The sequence below is a fragment of the Camelus ferus genome, chromosome 23 (assembly GCF_009834535.1).
Source record: "Camelus ferus isolate YT-003-E chromosome 23, BCGSAC_Cfer_1.0, whole genome shotgun sequence".
Classification (NCBI taxonomy): domain Eukaryota; kingdom Metazoa; phylum Chordata; class Mammalia; order Artiodactyla; family Camelidae; genus Camelus; species Camelus ferus.
In genome coordinates, this window is record NC_045718.1 from 2,360,947 (window position 1) to 2,386,120 (window position 25,174).

A 25,174-nucleotide genomic window follows, 5' to 3' on the forward strand; every position below is an offset into this window, starting at 1 on the left:
AATTTCAACAACACATTCAACGTCTATAAATAGAGATTTCTAGAATTATTAGAACCAGATGTATTGTTATCAAGTTCATGAGAGATTTTTGTTTGGATTAATTTCAAAAGTAATAAAAACAAAGCAATACAAAATACAAAATAAGATCCCTATGTGGCTGTTTGTGTGAAGTTTGAACCTAATATTTTCCTTACTTCCTCAGTCTTTGGTTTCCCATCTTTTTTCTGTCTTTCTCTCCTTTATTTCTTTAGGTGCATGACAATGGATATTTGTTATTCATTGGCTGCTTCGCATTTATTCTTTCTTCGTATCAGCACCCTGACTTTCTTTTGGAAAATAAGCTCATCTTTACTGGTTTAGTCCTAATTCTGCCTCCCACTGAGAAGTCTGGGAACCTGTGTAATTCTCTGAATATAGGGGTATATAAAATTCATAGTATGATCCAAGTGTTCCTCCAATTCACAATCACACTGTAGTGATGGTAATTGAATTGAACGGAACTTGAAGCAGCTGAAGTAACTAGACTTATCCTGTCAGAGCCTCAGTGTCACTCATTTGTTGTTTTCAGGGCTGAGAAAACCAAGAGATAATCTATAAAGATCCAAAAATATACACAGGGATTGGTTGTTTTATAACCTGCTACCTGGGGCTTGCTCACAAAACTTATTCTAGGACAGTAACTTGGCTGGTGATCAAAAATCTTCTGTACAAACTCAAATTGGGAATCCTGACCCAATTCAGGATGTTCTGAGTCACCAGGTCGGGGGTGGAATCAGTACTAATAAATGTGTGTAATCTAAAGAAAGAAGCACTATAGTAGGGAACCCAAAATGAGATGATTTTGGCAACCCAGAGGAGAAACGTTGAAGTCCCAAATTAAGGCAATAATAATAGGAAATGAATAAAAAGGTATGGAATGGAAGTATATTTAAGAGGTAAAATAAGCCAGCCATGCTAATGATTAATTTAATGGAGTTGAAATAAATAGTGTCAAGTGTGAACACTAAGTTTTTAGCTTATATAACTGGATAAATAGTTTCTCATTGTTAAGACAGAAAATACTGGAGGAAGAGAAACTTTAGAAAGAGATATGTTTGGACTTATTGGAAGTTTTTGTGTGATATCCAGGAAAAATATTCAGCATGGAAACATGGTCTGGAGCTCAGGTTAAAGATAATTTCTAGAGATACAAATTTGAGCACCAAGTACATACAGATGGTGGTTCTTATGGTGGGAAGGATAAGATCATTCAAAGAAGGTTTGGAAGAGGAAGAGTGTTGAGTCAAGATTAACCGTCTAGGAACAGTAATACTTAAGGAGCATGAGAAGACACCTGAGAAGAAATCTGAGACAAAATGTCCAGAAGAGGTGGAAGAAGAAGAGGCAAGTATAGACAAAGGGGAAAAGGATGCTATGAAAGATGAAGCAGTCACCTGTATCAGCCACAGGGAAGGTGCATTAATATAAAGACTGAAAAATGCAGGGTGAGTTTGCAGAAAAGCTCCATATATCTTTGACCAAGATGGTCAAGTGAAATTTTGGAAATAAACTTAGGGTAGAAGTGTGTTGAATAGGCAAGTCTTCCAAGAATCATCAGGTATTTTATTCAGTTCAGATCCTCCATCCCATGTACAGGACAATCCTGGGTTCACAAAATGCCAAATGTCTAAATCCAAAGTTATTATTCAGTCAGATACTGTCCTACAAGTTTCAATTCTATGGCAGATATTTAGCTCCTCACCAAAAATCTGTGCTCCCCTTTCATGGTTGTTTCTGGTTGATAGCTGTGAAGCTACAGACATTTCCAGCAGCCTTTGTATTTAAGTATGATCAGAAGACTAGATCTCACCAATGTAATGAGAGTAGAAGTGATATTAGTCACTTACTTACTTTTAAGAGGCAGAATTCTCCACTCTTTCTTTTTGTTTTTATCAGCTATGTGCAGAGGACTCCGAAGCCCAAGGTCACAGCAGATCACAAAATGGAAAGAGTCTGTGTATCCGGATCATTCAAGCAGAAAGCCACCAGCAAACCACGAACATCTGCAGTGGGTTATTATGTGTTAAGTTACTGAAATGTCAGTGTTTATTTGTCTTAATAGCTTTAAAATGAACCATATCTGAGTATGACATGGACCAAACTTGTAGGTGTATATATACATCCATATATATATATATCATAGAAATATATGTTGTAACATTTATTTGATACAATCTGAGACATTGTGGTCCATCTTCCAATTCACTGTTTACAGACTTTACTAAGTTAAAGTTCAGTGATGCTATTCAAAGGTAACAAGTTGTGTTAAGCACTAAATCAACTAATCAATTAATTCAATTCAGAAAGCAAATTAAGATCATCTGGTAAGTAAAATGCTACTCTTTCTACTAGATGATTAAACCTTAACGATTCATCAATTATTATTTTCCTTGTGGGTTACATTAAGATATTTTCAATTCATTATTTCTACTCAGATAATTGGTAGTATGCCTATGAACCAAAAGAACAGAAATAAAGATGCTATGTTCTTTTTTCTTAAATGCCATGTTAAAAAGTAATGTAAGTTTTTGTTCTGAAGCCACAGCGGCTATCAGGGGTCTCCTCTGTAAGTGTGACTGAGGGGTGCGTGGGGCTAAAATCCTCTTCTGCTCCACTTACAAAGTATAGGCCCGGGCAGAGACTGCATCCATGCAGAAGAAGGGAACATCTTTTACTAATTTGTACAAAAGTAACTTGTGGGGTAGCAATGACCCTTAATGAGAACTTTCCCCCTGAATCCTGGAACTCATTTCATACAAATACATTGAAAGTTACATTTTCATTTTTAATGGTTTCATGAATTTGATTAATAGACATGTCAAATTACTTTCAAATATTTGTTCTTACAGATAACACTGCATTGAATAGCCTTCTACATATGTGTGAAGACTGCTCTAGCATAAATTCATCAAACTGGAATGGCTGCATCAGAGAGCCAGTGTATCTGCAATTTTCACAGATACTATAAAGTCACACTTTATAAATGCTGGGCTAACTTACAGTCCCTCCAGAAATATATGAAAGTGTCTGTTTACTCTCACCTCCAACAACTAATGTGCTATCTGACTTTCGATCTTTGCTAATTTGATAGGTGAACAGCCCCCTGTCAGGTAGTTTCATTTTGAATTACACTTATTATGAGAGAAGGATCTTCTCAAATGTTTGAAAACCAATTTACATATTTTTCAATGAACTATCTTTTTATTTGTATGATAAGCCTTTGTACATTGTTTCATTTTCAATATTTCTTTATCCATATCTTTTAAGTGTGTGTTTAGTATATTTATCAAATTGCTGGATTTTATATTTTGATATAACTTGATAGTCTTTCTCTTTTAGTAGGAAAGCTTATACCATTTATATTTATTGATATGAAATATACCTTTCGATTATGTGTTGCCTTTCTCTTATTCTTATTTTTACACTTTTCCCAATCTTTCATTGTATTATTTTTTTCTTTGCTCTTGTTAAATACAAGTTTTCTTCTGCATGTTTATATTCTATTTTTAATCTAGTGATATAATTTATAACTAAAATTTATAAAATATAATAAATCTTCTGTTTCTTTAGGTAGTACCTACTGTCTCCCTACTTCAAGAAATGGCAAAATTAGTATATTTGTATTTCTTCCCACCTCCCATCCTCCCCCCACTTAATTTTAGCTACTCATATTATTATTAGGTTTTCTAGAGCTCTCTTGTGTTTCTGTAAATATGTGTAAATATACACTACGTAATTTGTCAGACTTAGATCTTCTGACACCCACTTTTCCCCTTCCCACACTGTAACGGGTAGGAATACACTGCCTTCCTGCTTCTCATCCCTTCCCACCTCACTGTTATTTATTGTATTATACTTTTATTGGAGTGATTTCAGAAAGGAGGAGAGAGAAAAGCTACTTTACTCTCCTATTTTATAACTGGAAGTCTCAGTTCGTCTCTGTCTACTCCACAGTGCCAGCTGCATTACTCTGTATGGAGTGGTTACTCACTAGATCTAAAATATTGAGCTCGACTTGTCCATAATTGAACTGGCCTGGAAGAATGATTGAATCTGTTTGAACATATACACTCAGTTATAGGCAACATTCCACAATTAAAGGCCTTCCCTACAAGGCAGAGCATTTACCCCTGAGCTTCTCACATGGTGCAGGGTAGACCAGTGCTCCTACTCCCTGCAGGCAGACAGATCTCAAATGTGACCCCCAGCAGGAGCTGATCTATGCAGTCCCAGATCCTCCTTCAAAGTCATCAGTCACACAATGCTGGGGAGAAACGAGGCAGTACCTAAGAGAGGCCACTTTTTTTTTTCTAGAAAATCGTTCTCCATATGGAAGGAAACATCAGGAGACGCTGATGTGTCACATTCGCCTCCCCTCCCCCTCCCCCATGTTAGTATCTCACTGGCTTCATGTGGTTCCTGTAATACTGCCTAGATAAAACAAACTATAATTAACCACAATAAATAATTCTAGAAGGAAGGTAATTATATGAGGATCCACTACCCTATTATCACTCCTCTTGGTCTTTGAGATTGTGACAGGCAAAACAATGACTCCCAAAGATTTCCACACCATGCCTTAATCCCTGGAACGTTGGACTTTGTTACAACAAAAGGGTCTTTGCAGATGCGATTAAATTTATAGACCTTAAAACAGGAGATTATCCTGGATTATCTGGTGGGCTCAATCTAATCACTTGAGCTTTTAAAAGAGGAAGGCAGACCAGTTAGTGAGAGAAATGTGGCAGAAGGAGAGGGAAAAGAAGAAAAGCAACAGGGTGATAAAGGTTCGATGCATCATTGCTGGCCCTGCAAAGACTGCCAAGAGGCAACTAAGAGCTAAGGATGGCCACTAGCAGACGGCCAGCAAGCAGATATGCTCTCAATTCTACAATCACGAGGAGCTGAATCATGCCAACAACTGGAGGGGGGATGGCAGCGAATTCTTAGAGCCTCCAGAAAGGAACACAGCCCTGCCCACACCTTCATTTCTGCCTCATGATACCCTAAGCAGAGCATCGGCCTCCTGTCCCTGGACTTCTGACCGACTGAACTCTGCATAAATGAGTTTGTGCTGTTTTCAGTTGCTTAACTTTATGGTTATTTGTTACGGCAACAATAGAAAACAATTACAGGGATAATTTAGGCAAAAATCAAAATTTACTTTGGAGTCTGGTGGTCTACCATGGCTGTCCTCAAGGTCTGTGTCACCTGGCCGTGATCTGTAGACACTGAATGGACAGGTGACTACATAAAGCAGCAGGTAAATATGAATAGAGCTGAAGATCAGTCACTTTAAAGTATCTCTTTACTTTTAGGAAACAACATAAATAAAAGTAATTCATAATTTCCTCCACGCATTTGATAAATTCAAACATGTCAGTCAGTTGCAGGATTGGTTTTCCTCATTTATAGGCAAAATGTAAATTCACCATATAACTTTGACAGCTCCCTCCTTCCCTGTTTACACCCATACCAACTGAGTCGTGAAGGTAAGCTCTGTCAACAGTAATGACGAGCAGCTGACCCCATCATCTGTCTTCACTCAACGTTTCCCCAACAGCACTGTTAACAGTGAAGCTATACCTTCCCATCTGTAGGGTGAGTTGACGTGGCCTCGGAGAATAAACTAAACCAGCAGATACCTTGTTCAGATGGCTGGACAATAGTGGCAATCTAAAAGTAAATCAAAAGAAAAAAAAACCTGCCTACTAGCTTAACCCCTCATGTTGGTATTATAATTAATTTTATCATTGCATACCAAATTATCCAAATACTTTGCTTTAGAGATACTTATTTCATTTCCATCTCCACTGTATTCCTGGATGTAGATTACACACGAGCATGGATGTAGATCACAGAGAGGTTAAGTGAATTGACCAAGTAAACACAGCAAGTTCCTGGCAAAACTGGGGCTGGTACACAGGCTTTCTTAATCCTACCAGCTGTTCTCTTCACTTTGACAATGCTTATTTCCCCCCAAATAAGTAAAATCCTCAGTGTCCTTTAAAGGTCCAGCCAGATGGGTTTTAGACTGACCTAAAGTCTGTCCATTGCCCTTCATTACAATCCAGTGCTTTACCAGCCCGCCATACGATGCTTTCTCTTTTATTCACAATATAACAAATGAATAAAAATTTTGAGATAAACATTTTTGTTAATTAATGAAGTGTTTTCCTAAGTTTATCACTGTTATTATAGCTCCTTAGAACAATGATGATTTGCCAATTAATATATGGGGACTCCGGCCTTCCCCTGGACACGGTGTAGCACTCAGTAACTCCGTAATTCTCAGTTTGCTTCTCTTTTGCTGATGACATGCCAGCCTTGTTCTGGGATCCCACGCAGAAGAGAACTGATCGCTTCAAATGAGAAGACAGAAATGTAAAGAGGAGTCCCACATACAGGAAACAGAAAGAGGTTTAGTGATTTGTGTCCCATGTAAACTCTGTTCTCATAGACCTTCTCTGGAAGGATAAAAAGGAAGATTTTCCCTGTATACCATCTTGAAAATTTGAACTTTGTACTGTATGCAAACTATTGCTCATTTTGCTAGTAAACTAAGCTTGTATCTTAAAAAGAAAGAAAAGAAAAGAAAAGAAAAGAAAAGAAGCCATACAAACAAACAAAAACAGAAAGCAAGTAAACAAACAAAAAGAGGAATATAGCTGCAGCAGACAACAGGCTGCCCTGATTCCCAGGGTCCCTTTTTACCTTTGCTGTGCCCTTCCCCCACCACTCCCACCTTCTCCATACTTGCCCTTCTACAGATCAGCACCTGCCGCTCTGCCCTGAAGTGCCCTTGGGCTACTGAAGCCATTTCGCTCACACTGTACAGAGAACTGGAAGTATCCAGGGGTTTGCATTCCAGCTGGGTGGACCTTGTCCAAAGGCTAATGGGCACAGTGGTGCCAAAGTCCACCTCCCTTGTTTCAGTTGTGAGATGTCACTTATATTCCAGAGTTCCCCTCAGAGAGCTCCTTCTGAGAGAATTCTGCCTGAGACCACACCAGTGCTGGGCTCCTTCCCTTTTCCTAACTTGTTCCCCACTCTTTCACTAGCCTTCCTGGGAGCATTTTTTTTTAATGTATTTGCAAATAAATTCTCATCTTAGGAACAGCTTCTGCAGAACTCCCCTAAGGTAACTGGTACCATCAGTGGTCTCAAGATGCCAATTCTAGGGACCAGATTCTGGAACTAGCTATTCAACAGCCATCTGAAAAATGCCCCTTACTGGTGCTAGGTGGAGTTATGACTATTCCTGGCATTAGCATAAAGTTACTAAGACTTTCATCTCTGTTAAGTTGTGTTGGTACACAGATGGAAAGGATGCTCTGACTCATACAACGCTGCATGCATTTGAAAGATATGGGCAAAGTCATAATTACAAAAACTGTGAATTGGTTAGTTGCTTCTGGGTGCTGTTAAAGCATCAGATAGAGACAAATTCAAACTTAGGTCAGTCAATTACCAACTTAAGGCACAGTATGAAAGCCAGCAGGACTTTTAAGAGTGTTGAAAGAGAACTTCATAATCTGCAAAAGACTATTCTGAAGATGAGGCACAGGACTTGCTTGTAAGATCAGGGAAGACTTAACAACCACTATGAACTCTCTACACCAAAATCAGGGCTCTAATAAAGGAGGGGGATTCTGAGACTCAGGACAGGTAATCTGAAGGGATGTGCTGTAGGACACTGAATCCTGAGAGTCTACTGAACCCTCCCCAGCCTGCAAAATTGCCAAACTCTCTTTTTTCTAGAGGAAAGCAGTCCCCTTTGTGCTTGGAGACTATTCAGAAGCCTCAATTAAGGCAGAAGCACTGAAAGGCAATACTTGCTCCCCTCGTGATCTGCCCCACCTTCCTTCCTAATCTCTAGATGGAAAACTAGGGTCAGGACTCCACACAACGTAACTGGGGAAGTTCTGGCCTCATGAAAGGAGGAAGAAATTATTTGCCAAAAGATCTCTAGGACTTGGGCGATGTATACTCTCAGATCCTGGGAGAACATCCCTGGAATTAAATCTCAAGGATGCCAAACCAGGGTGGTTGATAAGGGGGAGTTTATTAATACAGGGCCACAGTCCTGTGACTCAGTATTTAACACTCTGGCAAGGGCCCCTGGAGCTGGTCCTAATATGCTGCTGGAATAACTCCTGGAAGCTTGGGAGAAATAATGACCTGGCAGAGTATTGAGCAAAGGCTCAAAAGATTCAGAGGAGTCAGCGTGACTGCTCCTCATGAAGGCCCAGAGAAAAGCTCCTTCACCAGGGAAATGAGGGAAGTGCTTGGCTGTAGCACGGAGCATCCCTGTTGAGTCCAACAGTGTTTGAGAGGAACCTAGAACTGGTAGCAGAAGAGGGAGATGGCAAAACGTCATCCCTTCAGGATAAACTACAGCAGGAGAGACTATCACTTATTCAACTAACGCTCAAATTTGTAATTTCCCCAGAATCTTTGAGCAACTACCACCCTCAAGAATTTTTTATAGAACGGAGTGAACTTGACATGAAAGGTGCCAGGGTTTGAGCAAAGGAAAGGGGCAGACTGTAGCCAAAAAAATATCGGTGCTTTGTCCAAATCATCTCAGACTCCTCGTAGTATTTTACACTCAAAATCTGCGCTGCCCCTCCCACTGACTTCTGTGTGTTTTAAAGTCTGGAACTTGAGTCTCTCCTTTGGAGGATTGCTCGCAGGCTACCAGAGCTACTTTACTGTGCACCTAGAGAACAAAATGTACATGTTTGGGGCTTACCACTTCCCTTGGTTGGCCCTTGACAAATGACAGACACCGAAATGTGAACACCCAGCTCCCTTGGCTCTGCTTGGGACATCTCTGAGGTTGATTTGTTCTCTAGAGCTCTCCCGATGGGCCTGGCTGAGTCCTAAGCTCTGAAGCACTTTGCCCAGGAGCACAGTTCGCCTGGCTTCCTTCCTTCCCCTGTCCTGCTCCTCGCTTCCTTACCGGTCTCCCCTGGAAGCACTTCCTGAATAAATCACTAGCAAAGGATCTTCATATCAGGATTTGCTGCTGGAGAACCCCATCTACAACTCAAACTTTAGTCTCATATTTTGTTGATGGAAGCAAATATTAGGAAGTCATTTTGGGCAGTGGTTTGGCAATATTGCCAAAGACAGTCAACAGACTTTAAAAATGTGTATAATGTTGAACTATCTACCCCATATAGATACTTATGCACCGTTAGGTTTAATGTGGTCTGGTTTATAGGGGCAGGGAAATGGAATGAAAACCATCTAAATATACACTAATAGGAGATTTAGTAAGCCATGATACATTGACATCATGGAATATTAGTAATGACTGAAAGTCAAATTCTTTAAGAAGCAAGAAATACATAAAACACAATAGTTCTCCTCATTTGTTCAGGCTGGTCTTCACCATCCAACTTGCCTGACTGATAACTTCTGTTATGTGGAAACTAGTTCATTCGTAAACCTTATGGTGTAAAAGGAGGCACTTCTAAATCACCTGGCACTTAAGTGGGAACAAAACTGCACTTGAAATGCCAAAAGCTTGATTCATATCCCAGTTTATTCTATTTACTATCTATATGAAGCCTTAAGCAAATCACTTCCATTCCATGGCCATGAGAAACATATGTGTTTCTTCATTATGTGGACAATAAACAACTGGGGTTAGTCAACAAAAGATGTGTTAGCTCCGCTGCAGTAGGAGTCGGTAACCAGGATGCGTAGAAAACATTAGCCCCAACTAAGTGGTAACATTATCCTCTGGTTTAATCAGAGGACCTAGGGTGAGGCATAGCAGCAGGGTTGTAAACATGAAATATATTTTTTTCAGGAACGTCTAAGTCCGTCTGCAGGTGTGGGTGTAGGAGAGATTGACTGCTGTCCCTCAGTATGCGTTGTTTCCTCCTTGACAGTACTAGAACCTCTGACCTGGACAGATGGAAAAATAAAGACTACGTTGACCAGCTTCTTTTGTAGTTAAGGGTAGCTACGTGATTGAGTTCTTCCAACAGTCTTTATGTAAAAGTCTATGTTGTCTGATATAAGGATTGCGACTCCGGCTGTCTTTTGATTTCCATTTGTGTGGAATTCCTTTTTCCAGTATCTCAATTTCAGTCTGTATGTGTCTCGAAATCTGAAGCAAGTCTCTTGCAGGCTGAAAATGTATGGGTCATGTTTTGTTATCTATTCAACCAGTCTGTGTCTCTTGGTTGGAGCATTTAGTTCGTTTACATTTTAAGGTAATTATCGACAATATGTTCTTACTGCCATTTTGTTAATTGTTTTGAATTTGTTTTAGTAGGTCTTTTTCTTCCTTTTCTTCTTTTATTCTCTTCTCTTGTGATGTGGTGATTCTATTTAATGTTATGTTTTGGATTCCTGTGTGTGTGTGTGCATGCGTGTGCATGTATCTTTTTTTTTTAGTTCTTTATTTTTATTATTATGTGTGTATATCTATTATAGATTTTTGGTTTGTGGTTACCGTAAGATTTTGGCATAGCATTCTGTATATATAGGTGATTAAGTTCTTCCAGTAGGGTGTAAGCAAATATAATGCTTGATTCCTGGGTGGTACCTTGAAAGGAATGATGTTTCTTCTCTTTTTCTCATCTTCCAGTTGGAATGTGGGCATAGAAAGCCATCTTGAACCATGCAAAGGAAGGTAATGCCCTAGAAATATTTTCATTTGTACATATTCAAAAAATATTAGCTGTTACAATGCACAGATTCTACACATAGCAGATACTCAGTAAATACTAGTTTATGTTTGTGTTATTCCTCTTGGGCTGCCATACAGAATAGAACAAGCTGGATGGCTTAACCAACAGGAATTTATTTTCTAACAGTTCTGGGAGCCAGAAGTCTCAGCCAGTTTGGTTCCTGGTGAGAGCGCTCTTCCTGGCTTGCAGACAGCCACCTTCTCCCTGTGTCCTCATGTGGCCTTTCCCCTGTGCAGAGAGAGAGAGAACACACTGGTGTCTCTACCTCTTTTTATAAATACCCCAGTTTTATCGGATTAGGATCCCACCGTTATAACATCTCTCAACCTTAATTACCTCTTTATAGGTCCTGACTCCAAATACAGTCACATTAGTCATTAGGACTTCAACATATGCGTTGCAAAGGTATGCCATTCAGTCTACAGGAATTTTGCTCATTCATAAGTCAGTGTCTTCATATATAGTTGCTGTAAAGAAGGGACATACTAGTAAATGGCGAGACTCCTGGTAACAGAGCCCATGAATTTCCTAAACATTTATACATACTTGTTGAGTCATTTGTGTTGGATGTTCTGAAAATCACATCCTAGTTACATAAACATGAAATATTTTACTCATATCATATATGTCTAAATGCTTGACATCAGTACATTGTGAGGGATTTGATTTTAAATAGATTAAACTGATCATTTGTCTACATAGTGGCTAAGTGAGAATACTACTATTTTTGTTTCTGTGCTAATGAAAAGTCATGGTTGAAAGCTTTTGTCTTTTTCTGAGTGCACAGCTTTGGCTGGACTCAGGTCCCTGAAAATGCAGGGATGATATTGTCCAGTTCATCGCTGACACAGAATAGGTGTTCAACAGTATTCATGAATGAGTGACTCTAGATTTTCCTTCTTTGCCTCCACTACACACCCTTACACGGATCAGGTTCTGTCTTACACTTTCCTGATTCCGATCTTCTTTGCCTCACTCAGTGTGTAGCATGCTGGTATCCATTCTGAAAATCTTTTGTAAGGCTGAATATATATGACAAACCCTCTAATGGAAATGTTTTTAGTTGGAACGTGGACATAGGAAGCCATCTTGAATCATGCAAAGGAAGGTAATGCCCTAGAAATATTTAATTGGTAACACTTCTTAACTTTAATTTAAGGAGGCTTTTTATTAAAGTATGCTTATTTTACAGAATTAATTCTATGTCTTGGCCATAAGAATATTGAGCAATGGCTCTTCCTGGACTGTTTTTCAAAAAGCAAAATACAAAAAAATAGCCATCATGTTGATGTTGTTTACAAGGAATGTCTTTTCCAAGGAGATAATATGCCTTCTAATGGAATATTTGTTTAATGTTTCATAATATATCTGGGACTGTTACAGACTATTTTAAATAGAAAATCCCTGAAATATCAGATAATAGGGACTCAGAAGTAGAGACGTGAGCAGATTCCCTCACAAGAATTGGAAGTCAGTTTTCAGGGACCTGTGCACCAAACACTAGGAAAGAGGGATAAAAAAAAGGGGTGGGAGGGAAGAGTGTGGGCAAGGACACAAGAGGGAGAAACGGGCCCGGTGGACAGTAGAAGACAGTGACAAGACTGGCCTCACTAAAACAGAAAAACATTTCAATTTTCCTCAACAAAGAGGCAGAAACTTTTCCACTTAATGTGTGAAGAATTAGAAACCTATGTGGGTTGCATTCATCATGTGATGATATGAACTTTGGTTCCATCACTCTGTTGCATTCAATTCTCTTCCTTAAAGTCACACACACACACACACTCCCACTCCCACACACACTTCCTGGACCCCACAGGTGCATCTGGTCTCATCTCCCATCATTCTCCTCCCCTTGGCAGTTACTTGCATTCTCTGTCTAATACCACAAGTTGGCACCTACTGGCCCTTCAATTTCAGCTTAGTTGTTACAAGGGAATCTTTGACTTCACATCTGTCAAATCTCCCTACTATGTGCTCTCATAGCCTTATATACCTCTTTTATTTAGAACTTAAACACAATTGTAATTTCACATATTTGTTTATGACAGTTTGAATATATGTATAACCCTGAGAGACTGTGAGATATTCATTAAGGAATCAGATCTGTTTATTACTATTATTACTATTCCAATATTTTTTTTTACTGTGGACTGAATGCTTATGTTCCTCCCAATTTTTATGTCAAAGCCTGAATCCCCAGTGTGATGCTATTTGGAAGTGGTGCCTTTGAGAGACAATTAAATTTAGATGAGTTCATGAGAGTGGAGCCTCCATGATGAGATTAGTGCCCTTATAGGAAGAGGAAGAGAGACCAGAGCCCTCTCTCTCTCCACCATGTGAAGTTGCAGCAAGAAGGCAGTCGTTTGCAAGCTAGAGAGAGAGCCCTCACCAAGAACCACATCTGTCCACGCCTTAATCTTGGACTTCCAACCTCCAGAACTGTGAGAAATAAATGTCCCTTGTTCAAGCCACTCAGTCTATATTTTGTTATAGCAACCCCAATTGACTACAACAACAACAACAACAACAACAACAACAACAACAACAACATCATCATCATCATCATCATCATCATCATCTCCTAGTCCCCAGTACATAATTGGATAAAAACATGACATTGGGGAAAGGAACCGTGACAACCTGAGATAGGCTCAGACCCTGAACGTCTCCTGTGTGTCATGTGAAAGCTATTATTCCAGATATTGGGCTTTTCAGCGCCTTCACGTTCTCTGGCGCTCTTTGAGGTGGGCACCCAGCACGACTCCATCTTTCTCTTATTATACACCTATAGCCCTTTGATTTGCCACATGCCTGAGCTGCTGCAAGCACTTCTCTCCAGGCTGAGTGTTGCCTTAGACAGACTATTTCTCATGATAGCCAGGTGAATTATGGTCTCTGTGAATGGACTTGAGTCTTATTGGCTTTCCTCCACACAAGTTGCTTCTGGATAACAACGTTCCTTCCACGTCCAGATGAGATCTACTTAAGGCTGAACCTGGGCTTTATTTGTATTTGTGAATCTCTTTTCTAGGGCTTGCTTACTTGAACTCATTATGTATTTCTGGGTCTCTTACGAGCAAGCTGCCAACCAGACCAAACTGTCTGCTGGGGAATTTGAGCAAAATGTTAACTGGAGCTGAGTATGAGCTTGCCAAGTTCACTAAATGTTCCCTGACATTTAGTGGAGGCATTCGGTGCACTTCGTACAGTATCCCAGTGCCCCATGCTTTAGTGAGTGTGATGATTAATTCCTTCCTTGCAGGGTAGAGTTCACTGAACCAAAGTACATGCTCACAGCCTACATCTGGCCAGGCGACAGATTTCCCCTGGAAACATTTCTGGAACCTGGGTGGTCAGTCTCATGGGACCTGAGACCTTGGAGTTCAGATGCCTAAATTAACTATTTGCCACAATATCTTTGGATGTGATCTATCCTCCCTTCAGAAAAATGCTGCGGTGTTCTGGAGTTTGCCATTAGGTGCCATGCAGCTCTGGCCTCCACTGTGGCTCAGTGCCTGTGTAACCTCTGGTGAGAACAATTTAAATGCACCATTAATCCTTGATGGTCACGAGTAGTTGTACCCTCTGGGGTTTCAGTGGCAGAGCAACTGGCATCCACTTTCTCATGATTTAGCAGTGAAGCCAACAAGTTTTGGCTTTGCGTCTTGCTTCTTATAGTTTTATTTGTGATTCAATTTGTTATTTTTTTAAATGAGAATTTTCTTTGGCTTCACCGACTTGAGTGATGATGCTTGGGCACATGCATAGGTTTTGCTTCCTTTAGAAGGTGGGCATGTAAAACAAAAAAAAAGGGGGTCTTATATTCATCTATAGTTCTGACACCTGGTACAGCATTTGGGAAATTGTAGGTGATCTGTACATAAGTAGAACAGAACAAAATTCTTCTATGTCTTCTAAAATTAAGGCTCTATATTTCCTGATTGTATTATTTTGATTCTTTTAACAGAGCATCTAATCCAATTCCCTTCATTTTACAGATGAGGAAACTGCTACCCAGTTGCAGTGAAATGACTGGTGCAACATTACTCAGCTAGCTGGTGACAGAAATAAAGATTTCTGAAGTTCAAGTTAAGTTAATACACGTAAAGCATCTAGAAGAGAACTCAACATAAGGGACACATCGTGAGCTTCATGGTCACATGGTCACATGTGGGCCTGAAATATAGGTCCACATTCACATCACTGAAACCTGTAAATAGTACCTTTTGGATAAAGGGTCTTTGCAGATGTAATCAAGTTCAGGATGGTGAGCTGTGATCATCCCGGGTTACCTGGGTGGGGTCTAAATCCAATGACAGGTGTCCTTCTGAGACAGAAGAGGGGAAGATGTAGATAACAGAGGAGGAGATAAGAGTGATCAGCCACAAGGAATGCCTTCGGACACCAGAAGCTGGAGGAACAGGACAAGTTCTCACCTAGAACCTCCAGAAGATGGTAGCCCTTTTAACACCTTGATGTCAGACTTCTGGACTCCAGATCCGGGGGAGAACACCTTTCTGTTGCTTTAGGCCACCAAGTTTATGATAATTTGTTATGGCGGCCACAGGAAACTAAGTCAGTAGGTATTAAATAAGTAAACCCTATTTTAAAATTCTGCTGCCCATCTCTTCCCTCTGTATCAGGATGTTCACAGATCACTTGCTATTTTAAGGAAATGGCAGTTAGAGCTACAGAACCCCTGCTCAGCACCACGGTCTCCCTGGGATCCAGGGTAATGTAGTGAAGAGAGAGACCAGTTTAGCTCAGTGAATCTTAGGAAATTTTATTGATCTCCTGATGCCTACTGGCATCTCGGGAGCAGGCAATAAAAAATCACAAGTCCAGCTCCCAGGAAGAAATTTTCATAACAATTTATATAGTTTCTGTCCCTGTTCGTGTTATATAATTTTCCCCCAATTCATCCCACCTCCTAACGACCATAACAATGCACACTCCATGCTGTGCTACAGATGATTTATCAGAAGATCTGGAAGAAACGAACCTACAATTGTGATCTTAGCTTCCAATTCAGACAAGATTAAGAACTGAGATCCCACTCTTAGCCTCTGCTGCTTGTGAGCACTTGGCATCATGTGAAAAATGAACTAGCTCCCAAACACTGGAAAAGACACCAGGTAGATGTGGGTACTCTCAACATGTCAGCACACAGACACACACATCCTCCCAGTGCCCAGATAAGACAAGTATACAGACATAGAAATCACAGACGCCAAATAAGGGGGAAAGAAAGAGCACTACTCCTATTACCGAAGTCCTAAGACTAAAGGGGATGCCAGCCACCACCAGAAAGCCCTATAGAATACTTAGAACACAAGTTGTCAAATTTTAGAGGACAGTAAAAGTGTTATCCCAGGAGCACGAAGTGCAGAATAGTCCAAGGCAGGCTGCTGCAAAGCTTGTCTCTCTAAACTGGGCAGGTGCAGCCTACCAGCTTTGAAAGAAGGCATTTCCTTCCCTGATGCCAGTGAAAGAAGAATAGAGAAGAACAGAGACGGATGCTGCTATCTGAGAGGTGGGGAGGGCGGTCTGGATAATGACACATGCCTTGACACAGCTACTGACCAAGGCCTCCATAGTGAGCCCCACGGTTGCCATGACCATGAAATCAAGATATTCCAGAACATACTGATTGTTTCCAATTTTCTTGGTTTTGCCTTGTGGAATGCAATTCTCTATTAAAGGACCCTATGAAAGGACTATCAGTCAAGCATTTCCAACATTTCAGGAATGAATGAATGAATCTAATGCTGTTCCTTTTTTGACTGTGCAATTCTGTTCCTTATATTGAGTATATCTTTAGATGACTTTAAGATACAAAGATACAAGAAACTTGTCTGAGAGCAGGGCAAGTAATATATAGATGGCTATTTCTTCTTCTGTCATCATTTAAAGGATCATCTTGGATAATAGACTCAATTTTGAGAGAACTCTTGAATCTTTTGGTCAAGTATTCCAGGCACTTACATTTCATCCTAAATAAAAAGCTGCCTATTAAATTGGCACAATTTAGTTTCAGGCTTTCTCAGAGGATTCTCATTCCCCAATGGGCTCAACAAACTGGAGATGTTCTTTAAATTAGGATTACTATTTGGCTGTGACAGACAAATGTGTTTCCTGGAGCAATGTTGCTTGTACATTCAGAGTGTTATATTGCTTTGTTTTAAAAGACATCAGACTGTTTCTTGGTGTATTACCAAGAAAGCAACATTAATCCTTATGTCCTCAAGTAGGAATACTTTTCAGTAAATATAGCAGTGGGATTACATCATTCAGGGATATAGATCTACACATCTTAATGCCATAAATCTGTTTTCACAGTTTTTATATGTTACCCAGTGAGTAACAAAATTCTCTAAGATTTCTGGTTAACTTATTCGTCCAGATATTTTTTCAACGCTCTGTTCTTCTGAGTGTTCTTCTTCCTTTAGTTCTGAGTACAAATTCCTTGAAACCCTTAATAGTAATAATCTTATTGGCTTCTCTTCCATGATTAACTTAAGTTTACCATGACTTGACCTTCTAGTTTTATTTGGCTCTTTATTTCTCTTAGAATTATGCTTCTCATCCTCAAACTTCTGGAAATTGTTTGTTGAATACCTTTAAGGCATTCTCCTAAACCAAAAAGAGAATTTTGCATTTTCTCTTGGAATGCCTCACCTCTAAATAAATTTCAGAGTAGCCTTGGTAAATATTAGTAGGAGCTGAATTTCTCTTCCTTTTCTGTAAGAAAAGGAAACAAACCAGCATAAATCTCTTAATGTGTGAACTGATGTTGCTCTAATACCCTGTGTGGAGTTGCTAGTATCTCAGCTGTTTATGGGCTAAGAAAAAATAGTTTTAGAAATAAAGGGCCTTTCTAGTTTCTTCTGTCCTAATGTTACTAAGAACAACAATGTTCCTTCAGAAGCTTCTGATGAGGACTGATCTTGCAAGGTGGAGAAAAACTCCCGGCCTTACATAAATCAGTGAATCAGCTCAAGAGATAAAAGGATTGTCTGCAGGAGGTCATCTATGAACCACATCCTGCTTAAACTCTCAGGAGCAGGTTGTCAAAGTTTTCGGGGTAGGAAAGTTAAAGCAAGGAACATTTGTATCACCATTGAGACGATAAGAGAGCACAAGTAGGCGCTGAAACCAGGATAAAAGAGTACAATTGATGAGGGCAATTTACATGGGTTTTTGTCAAATAGTCACAGTGAAAAAATACTCAAATGAATCAACTGGGTTCATTTTTATCAGAGGCTGACACCAAATGAGGACATTGGACTGGACATCAGTCAGTCCCTGACAAATAGAATCCATCTTGTTTTTTCCTTTCCTAAAGTGGTATACAGGCATAGTTCAGCATTTGAATTGAGTGTTCTTTATTTCACTTAAGCCAATCAATATTTATTCATCTCATTGCAACAGAGCTCAAAGTACAACGGAGAACTGCTTAAGTATTAAACTCATATCTTATTTCCTAGATGAATTGTTCACATGTCTGTGTGTCATGTAGACAAAGTAACTGGACAAATGGCTATTTGGGGGTTTTAATGGGCTGCATGCTTGGATACCAACAAATTCAGCACTGGTAAGGTCATGGCAGGGATACCAAACTATACTCTTTCTCTCCTTGACTTTCACATCAAACCAGTGCTCATGAGTGTCATGAAAATCTACTTCTTTCAAAAGTCTCTGGTTGCTTCAGCACAACTGTGGTCTGTCCTCTGAACTCTTATAGCATCTGTCAAGTGGGATGCTCTTCAGCAATTGGACATACATTACATGCTAAACTGCAGTGTGTTCAGTGTTGGCTGTGCACCTGCCTTGTCACCTCAATGAAACTGAAAGCTGCTCAAAGTTGGAATCTTACACCTCCTGGTCTCCTGACCTAGCAAAGAGACAGGCACTATGAGGTCTTTGATTAATTATTATTAATTTTAAAATGTTTAATTATTTACTTATACATAATTGACTTAATTAACAGTTACTGACAATCAATTATTCATTTACTCTACAAATATTCGTAAAGAATCTATTATGTGCTTGGCTCTATTGTAAATGTTGGAGTTTCAAAACTGAATATAGACCCCCCCTGGGGTCTATATTCTAGCTGGGAAGACAGAAGTGAAACAAGTATCTAAAATAATGCCAGATTGTGATAAAGTCTATGATGAGAAATAAAGCTGGGTAAGTGAATAGAGAGAATTGGGCTTTTCTGAATAGGGCAACCTCAGACAACCTCCCTGAAAAGGTGATATTTGAGCTGCCACCTAATATAACTGGAAAAGCCCAATGAACATCTGGGCACATACAGTCTACCAGGCACTTGACGCAGAATGAGGCTGGCTTATTTAAGGAACAGCAAGAAGACCCCAGTGGCAGGACCAGAAATGTGTAAAAGAAAATGATGGGTTAATATATGTGGGATTAAATATATATATATATCTTCTGATATGTTGGGAGAAAAATTCAGAAAACTTTATTTTCCTAGAAGCTTCTCACTCTTCATTGTTTACTAAATATGCTTTTTGTCCTCATCAGTACCTCTGGTATGTGGTGGTTCTGATCTCCCAGGCCTTTGTTTCTTCCTATATTTCACTCTGTAGGCATTCCTAAATCCAGGCCAACCACCTCAACTGGAGAAATACAGAAGCCCAGAATCTCATTCATAAATGGACTATCTCTCTCTTATCCACACCTGAATAAGTCCCACCAATCATCTTCCTCACTCTTGCTCCCAGGTTGGCCTATAGTTGCTGGAGAAAGTTCCCACAGTATGTACATGGGCTCCACAACATCCTGTTAACAAAGATCTGAAATCCTTCCACTCAGCTCCATTTAACTCCCGTCTTAGTCTGGGCTTCCTAGTAAATAGCGCCTGAAATAGAGATTAGATGTTGATGATTTATTTGGGAATACACGATGGGTAATGAGAGTAAAGTAAATGGACGATGAAGCAGGGAAAGGTGAGTAGTGACACTAGTGGATGCATTACAGTTCTGATCATTGCTTCATGAAGGCCCACAGAGACACAGTGGTGGGAATGTTCATTAGGCTCAGTGGTGTGCAGAGTAAATACTTAACAACCAGCTCTCCAGGGAGGAAAAACCCTGATTTCTAGCATTTGCCAGTTTCCCTGGTGTAAATACTCCCACCGTGGCTGAGTTCAAGCTACCAGTGTTGACATCACGGAGTGTGGAGTTGGGAAGAGTCGCGTACAGAACTGTAAGAGCCAGCTCCATTACGTTACGTTACATCACCGACGAGGCTGCACAGGTGTACTCCCATAGGTACCAATAAATTCCTTATCTGTTTGGTTCCTTCTCATCTCCTCATGTTGGTCGAATTTTACCCCATAAGGAGACTGCTACCTCCTACTTCTGGGCTTCTGGGCAGATAACTGGGTCCCCTTGGAAACTACCCATTTAGTGGGGTGGAATTTCATCCCCTCTGGAAGGGGAAGGAAAAGTCAAAAGCTCTGAGTGGGGGGCTGAGAGGGTTCAGGTGGTGGAAACACAGATTTAGGTCAAAGTGGTGGCTCAGGCAGAACCAGCAGCTGTTCCAAGAGGCAGGTAAGGCTGAGAGAATCTGAGGAAGCCAATAAGATGTGCTCAGTCCCTCAGACACACTTGCACCCTCCCAGTTTATATCCAGTTCGTATCCAGTTCCCATATTATAGTAAGGGGCCTCCGGTGTGTGTGTGTGAGAATAAGATGCCCTTATTTCTTCCTCAGAGAGTCACACGCCCCATTTCTTAGTCCCCTTCAAGGTGAGAACCCATCTCAAACTCTTAAAAGACTTGAGACCTGATGGAGTGACCTGGCCCTTGATCCCCGAGGAGTCAAAGACATTAGTTGTCCTTCTTTTGGGGGTTGCAATTGCAGTCACTGTTCATTAACACTATTACTGGCCCTTTACTTTAAAAAGTAACCCCCCTGGAATCCAAACCTACTCCTCCCCGTCCAAATATGTGGTGTGGCAGCAAGCCTAACTTCTCGTGGTGATCAGGATCCACTCCTGCTATCCGCTCCGTGATAATCAGCTGTAATTATTCCAGCAACTCTGGTAGGTGTGCTGGCATGAGAAGCCCAGGTTGGCCAAGTGCTACTCAAAGCTTCCAGTTCAAGGGAATTCTTACTGTTACTGAACTCTGGAGGCAGCGTTCCACCTCTAACAACCAGCTATCTATCTGGTGGAGCCTTAGGCCACAGGTTTGTGAAGTCCAAATCCACAAGGGAGTCCCTGGGGGTGACAGTGAGAGGGTTCATGACAACTTTCATTCTTTGGTTCCCAAACTCACGTGTTCTAATTAATAGAAATACAATTCCATATATCATCCTGTGTTTCATATAGTATACTATATGCCGGAAGACACTCCTTAGACGCACAAAGATATCTCTCAGCTATACCGTAGCTAAGCCTTTAACAGCTGACTCCTTTTGGATAATGGAGTACATGGAAAACCATGTGAATCCAGCTCACATTACATGTTTGTAACAAAAGCAGTCCTTCAGTCTGAGGCTATGGTGTATGGGCGATCATGCAGCTAGCTAAGGCATTCTGTAAGCCCTCAGATCCTACATGTGTCTGTCTGGCAGAGACATTGAGGGCAGGAAAGGGAAACACATATTCAGACTATGTATCAATTTGAATAACAATTCATCTGCTTTTTCAAGGCAGAAGGGCAGAGCTACCTTGACCTACTACCAGGTGGCTGGTTAGTCAGTGGGGCCATACCAGGGGCTCAGCCTTGATGTCTGCTTCCTGCAGGCTGGGTGCTCAGCAATGTCAGTGGCTAAAGGTGAGCCCAGGATGGTCTCCATCCTTCCACCATGGCCATTCTGTTCATAGGCCCATCGCACTGAGGTGACCACGAAGAAAGGCTGGCTGACATCCCTAGGAAGGATGATTTTGTCCACCTGGCAGGACAATGAGCATCTCTACTGCTCATCAACCTGAGACACAGACATCTTCTCCTTTGGGGACCACCTTCCTATGTCCAGTCACATAGCTCTTCCTTAGACCTCCTTGTGACTAATTTTCAGTGTTACTTTTTTCAGGCCCCTGACCAACCAAGCAAACCATTTGCTTCTGCCTAGAAATCAACACATACCTGTATTTCGGACTTCAGGCCTTCACACAAAGTGCACAACTAAGTGTACGTCTCAAAGCTCTACTCATTGGGAGGATTTCCCTTATCGCTGTCCTCCAGGGCTCTCTTAGGTGGGGCTGTAATGCAGCAGCAGCCCTTTTCCAACTAGAGCCAACACTGTAACAATCCATCCAGAAACCACGCCTATGTCCTCTTCTCTTCCGTTGGCTGGTCATAGGGAAATCGCCCTCCCATCCCCAGCACACACACACGCAACCCCAATGAGCCATGGTGTGGGTTGAAGGCAGTGCCATTGCTGAACAGCACAGGTGGGTGATAAGGGAGTCTGCACTGTCTCTCCATGTAATTTATCTGTGCTTTCAGGACCTGCTTGAGCTGGCCTTGAATCCATCTCACTTCTATACCATAATGAATAGCTGCTGTGTTTGGCCAAATGTATAATGAGGTGAATCCAGTAATGCTGAGTTCATAATGGGTAGCTCAGTTTGAAGAGGCATTTGAGCCCAATGGTCATATGCTCAGTATCTCCTATGGCCAAGTGGTAAATCAGGAACTGTTACCAACACAGAATGGTACTTTATCACATACAGTGTAGCCTTATCCCAGCACTTCAAGGTTCTAAACTCTCCCATAGGAGCTTGCCAATCTTATCCATCACAGACAGTTGGAGCACCAGAGGATTTGCTGATACAACCCAAGCATCAAAGAAACTTTTACTACAGCCTGGACCACACAGAACTCCCTCTTGCTCTGAACTTCATTCACAGCCAAAACACATCATAAATGGATCATAGAAGTATTCTTAAAGACAGTATAAGTTTGCTTTGGATTCAAAGGGATCCAACCGGCATTGAGCTTCTTTCTTAATCATAGAAGGAACAAGGTACAACGATCTGTTCTTTATCTCAGAGAGGATATCCCCACATGCCCAAGGCCACTAAACTCCTAAAATCTTCACCAGTGTGGTAAGTCCATGGACCTTCATGGTTTTCTCATGCTCTGTGGCACACAGATGCCTCACCAAGACTACAGCATACATGCCATTTTCTGCTTTCTCAAGGCCAGTTAGCATGATAGCATCAATAGAGAGGACTTCTGTGATATTTTATGCAATATAAAGATGACTGAGGTCCCCATGGATTATATCATGTCAAAAAGTGGGAGACTTAACAGAGATCAGGAACAAGAGAAAAAAGGTATACTCCTATCCTTGCCACATAAACGCAAACTGCTTTTAATCCTCTCTGTTACAGAGTTTCGAGAAGAATTTGTCAGATCAATACCTAAGTACCAAGGGCTAGAGGCTGGGTTGATCTTCTTCAGTGTTGATACTATATCCAGACAAGAGCTGCAACTGAGTCTATCAACTAGCTAAGTTTACAGAAGTTCATTAATACCTGCTAAGTTCCATGGGGTTTTTCTGAGACCAAACAGGTGAACAAAATAGACAGATGAGACACCACCATGACTGTATCTGGTTTTTAATGACATTACTTCTGGTTTTTAATGACATTACTAATCTCTGTCGTTGCTTCAGGAATGTGATTTGCTTCTGACTTACTATCTAGACTTGGGTGGGGAGTTGGGAGAGGCACTTTGAGGGACTTGGTCATTTCCCAATCACTTTCCTATACCAATGACCTTTATTCCCATTTTAGGGAACAAATGGGTTGGGGAATCCACCATATTGCTTGCTAGGGCTGCTATAACAAAATACCAGAGACTGAGCAGCTCAAAAAACAGAAATGTATTTTCTTAGAATTCTGGAGGCTAGAAGTCCAAGACCAAGGGGTCAGCAGGTTTGCTTTTTTCTGAGGCCTCTCTCCTTGGCTTGCAGACGGCCGCCTCCTGCCTGTGTCCTCACATGGCTTTTCGTCTGTGTGTGCACATGTCTGTCCAAATCTCCTCTTCTTATAAGGACACCAACTGTATTGAGTTAAGACCCACCCTAATGCCCTCATTTAACTTAATTACCTCCTTAAAGACCTTATCTTCAAATGTGATTACTGTCTGAAATACTGGGGGTTAGACTCCAACATATGACTTTGGGGAGGAGACACAATGCAACTCAAGCAATGTCTTGGGTCGTATTCTAAAATCCCATTATTATGAAATCATGTTAGAAAATTCAATTTAAAATAAAATTTTGAGCTAGTTCATTTATTTTGGGGTGGGGTTTCTCCTGTTTCATTCAAAATAAGCCCATTCATAAATAGCCTAAAAGTAAGTTCTTAACTGCACTTACGGTATATATTTTTAAAAACACCAGATGGTGTATGCTGCCTAGTTCTTATACTCCCTGGCATTCTCTGGGTGCAGATTTGTTAAAATGAAGTAAGCCTGGGTCAGTGTGTGCAAATGGTTTTTCTAACATCTGGGTGTTAGAAAATGATTACTGAGGAATCCTACAAATGATGGTCCCCAGGTGTTCCTGAAGAATTGATTCCCTGTGCAGTTCCCAGGAGAGCTAAGTATTGCTCCTGGTGTTCACACATGGAAAGCAAGAGGAGAATTGAGTCAATTACCTGAATAATTATAGCCTGAATGAGCCTTTCTTTGCCTTATCTAAGTATTTCAGGAAAATTTGAGGGCAGGGACTTAATATGAGGTGTCTGGAAAATTGTCCCTCTACTTGGCTTAGGGTAGACACACCCTCTTGATATCAATGGTTCTCAACAGGGATGATTCCTGACCCCCAGGGGACATTTGGCAGTGTCTGCAGACATTTTTTACTGTTACAACTGGAGAGTGCTACTGGAATCTAGAGGCAATAAATGCTGATAAGCAGCCTATATACAATGCACAGGACAGTCTCCCACAACAAAAAGGTGCCAGTCCAAAATGTCAACATTGTCGAGGTTGACAAACTGCACACTCTACAAATTTTGCTTCATCTATGATATTGGTTGTAAAGCTATGTTACACCCAAAGATAAATGTAGGAGAAATGGGCTCAATGAATAGCGTTCATTTTTCTCTTTGATTATATTTATTGAAATTATCAAACAAAAGTGCTGAATAAAAAAGAAAAGGAAAGGCAATCTTAGGATATTATATATCTCACAAATTTGGACTAAGACAGGGTCCCAGAATGCACATTTGGACTAAGACAGGGTCCCATTCAAAAATTGCAATTATAATTTTATTTTTAACAGATGGACCACACCTTTGAAATCTGAGCATAGTACTGTAGATATGAGCCACCTCTTCACTTGAACTTTGGTTAGATGTGTGTTTCTGTCCATCACCTAGCTTCATATTATGTATCTGATGTCTGTTATCTCAAAAATCTTACTCCCACA

At 40.6% G+C, this 25,174-nt stretch overlaps 1 long non-coding RNA gene across 1 annotated transcript in view; it reads right to left on the reverse strand.

Annotated features, from left to right (window-relative positions):
- Positions 1-25,174, reverse strand: part of LOC116659329 — a 199,932-nt gene that overhangs the window by 99,273 nt on the left and 75,485 nt on the right. Inside the window, exon 2 of the long non-coding RNA XR_004314648.1 lies at positions 1,891-2,042. This is a non-coding gene — a long non-coding RNA (uncharacterized LOC116659329). The remainder of the gene's footprint in view (positions 1-1,890; positions 2,043-25,174) is intronic.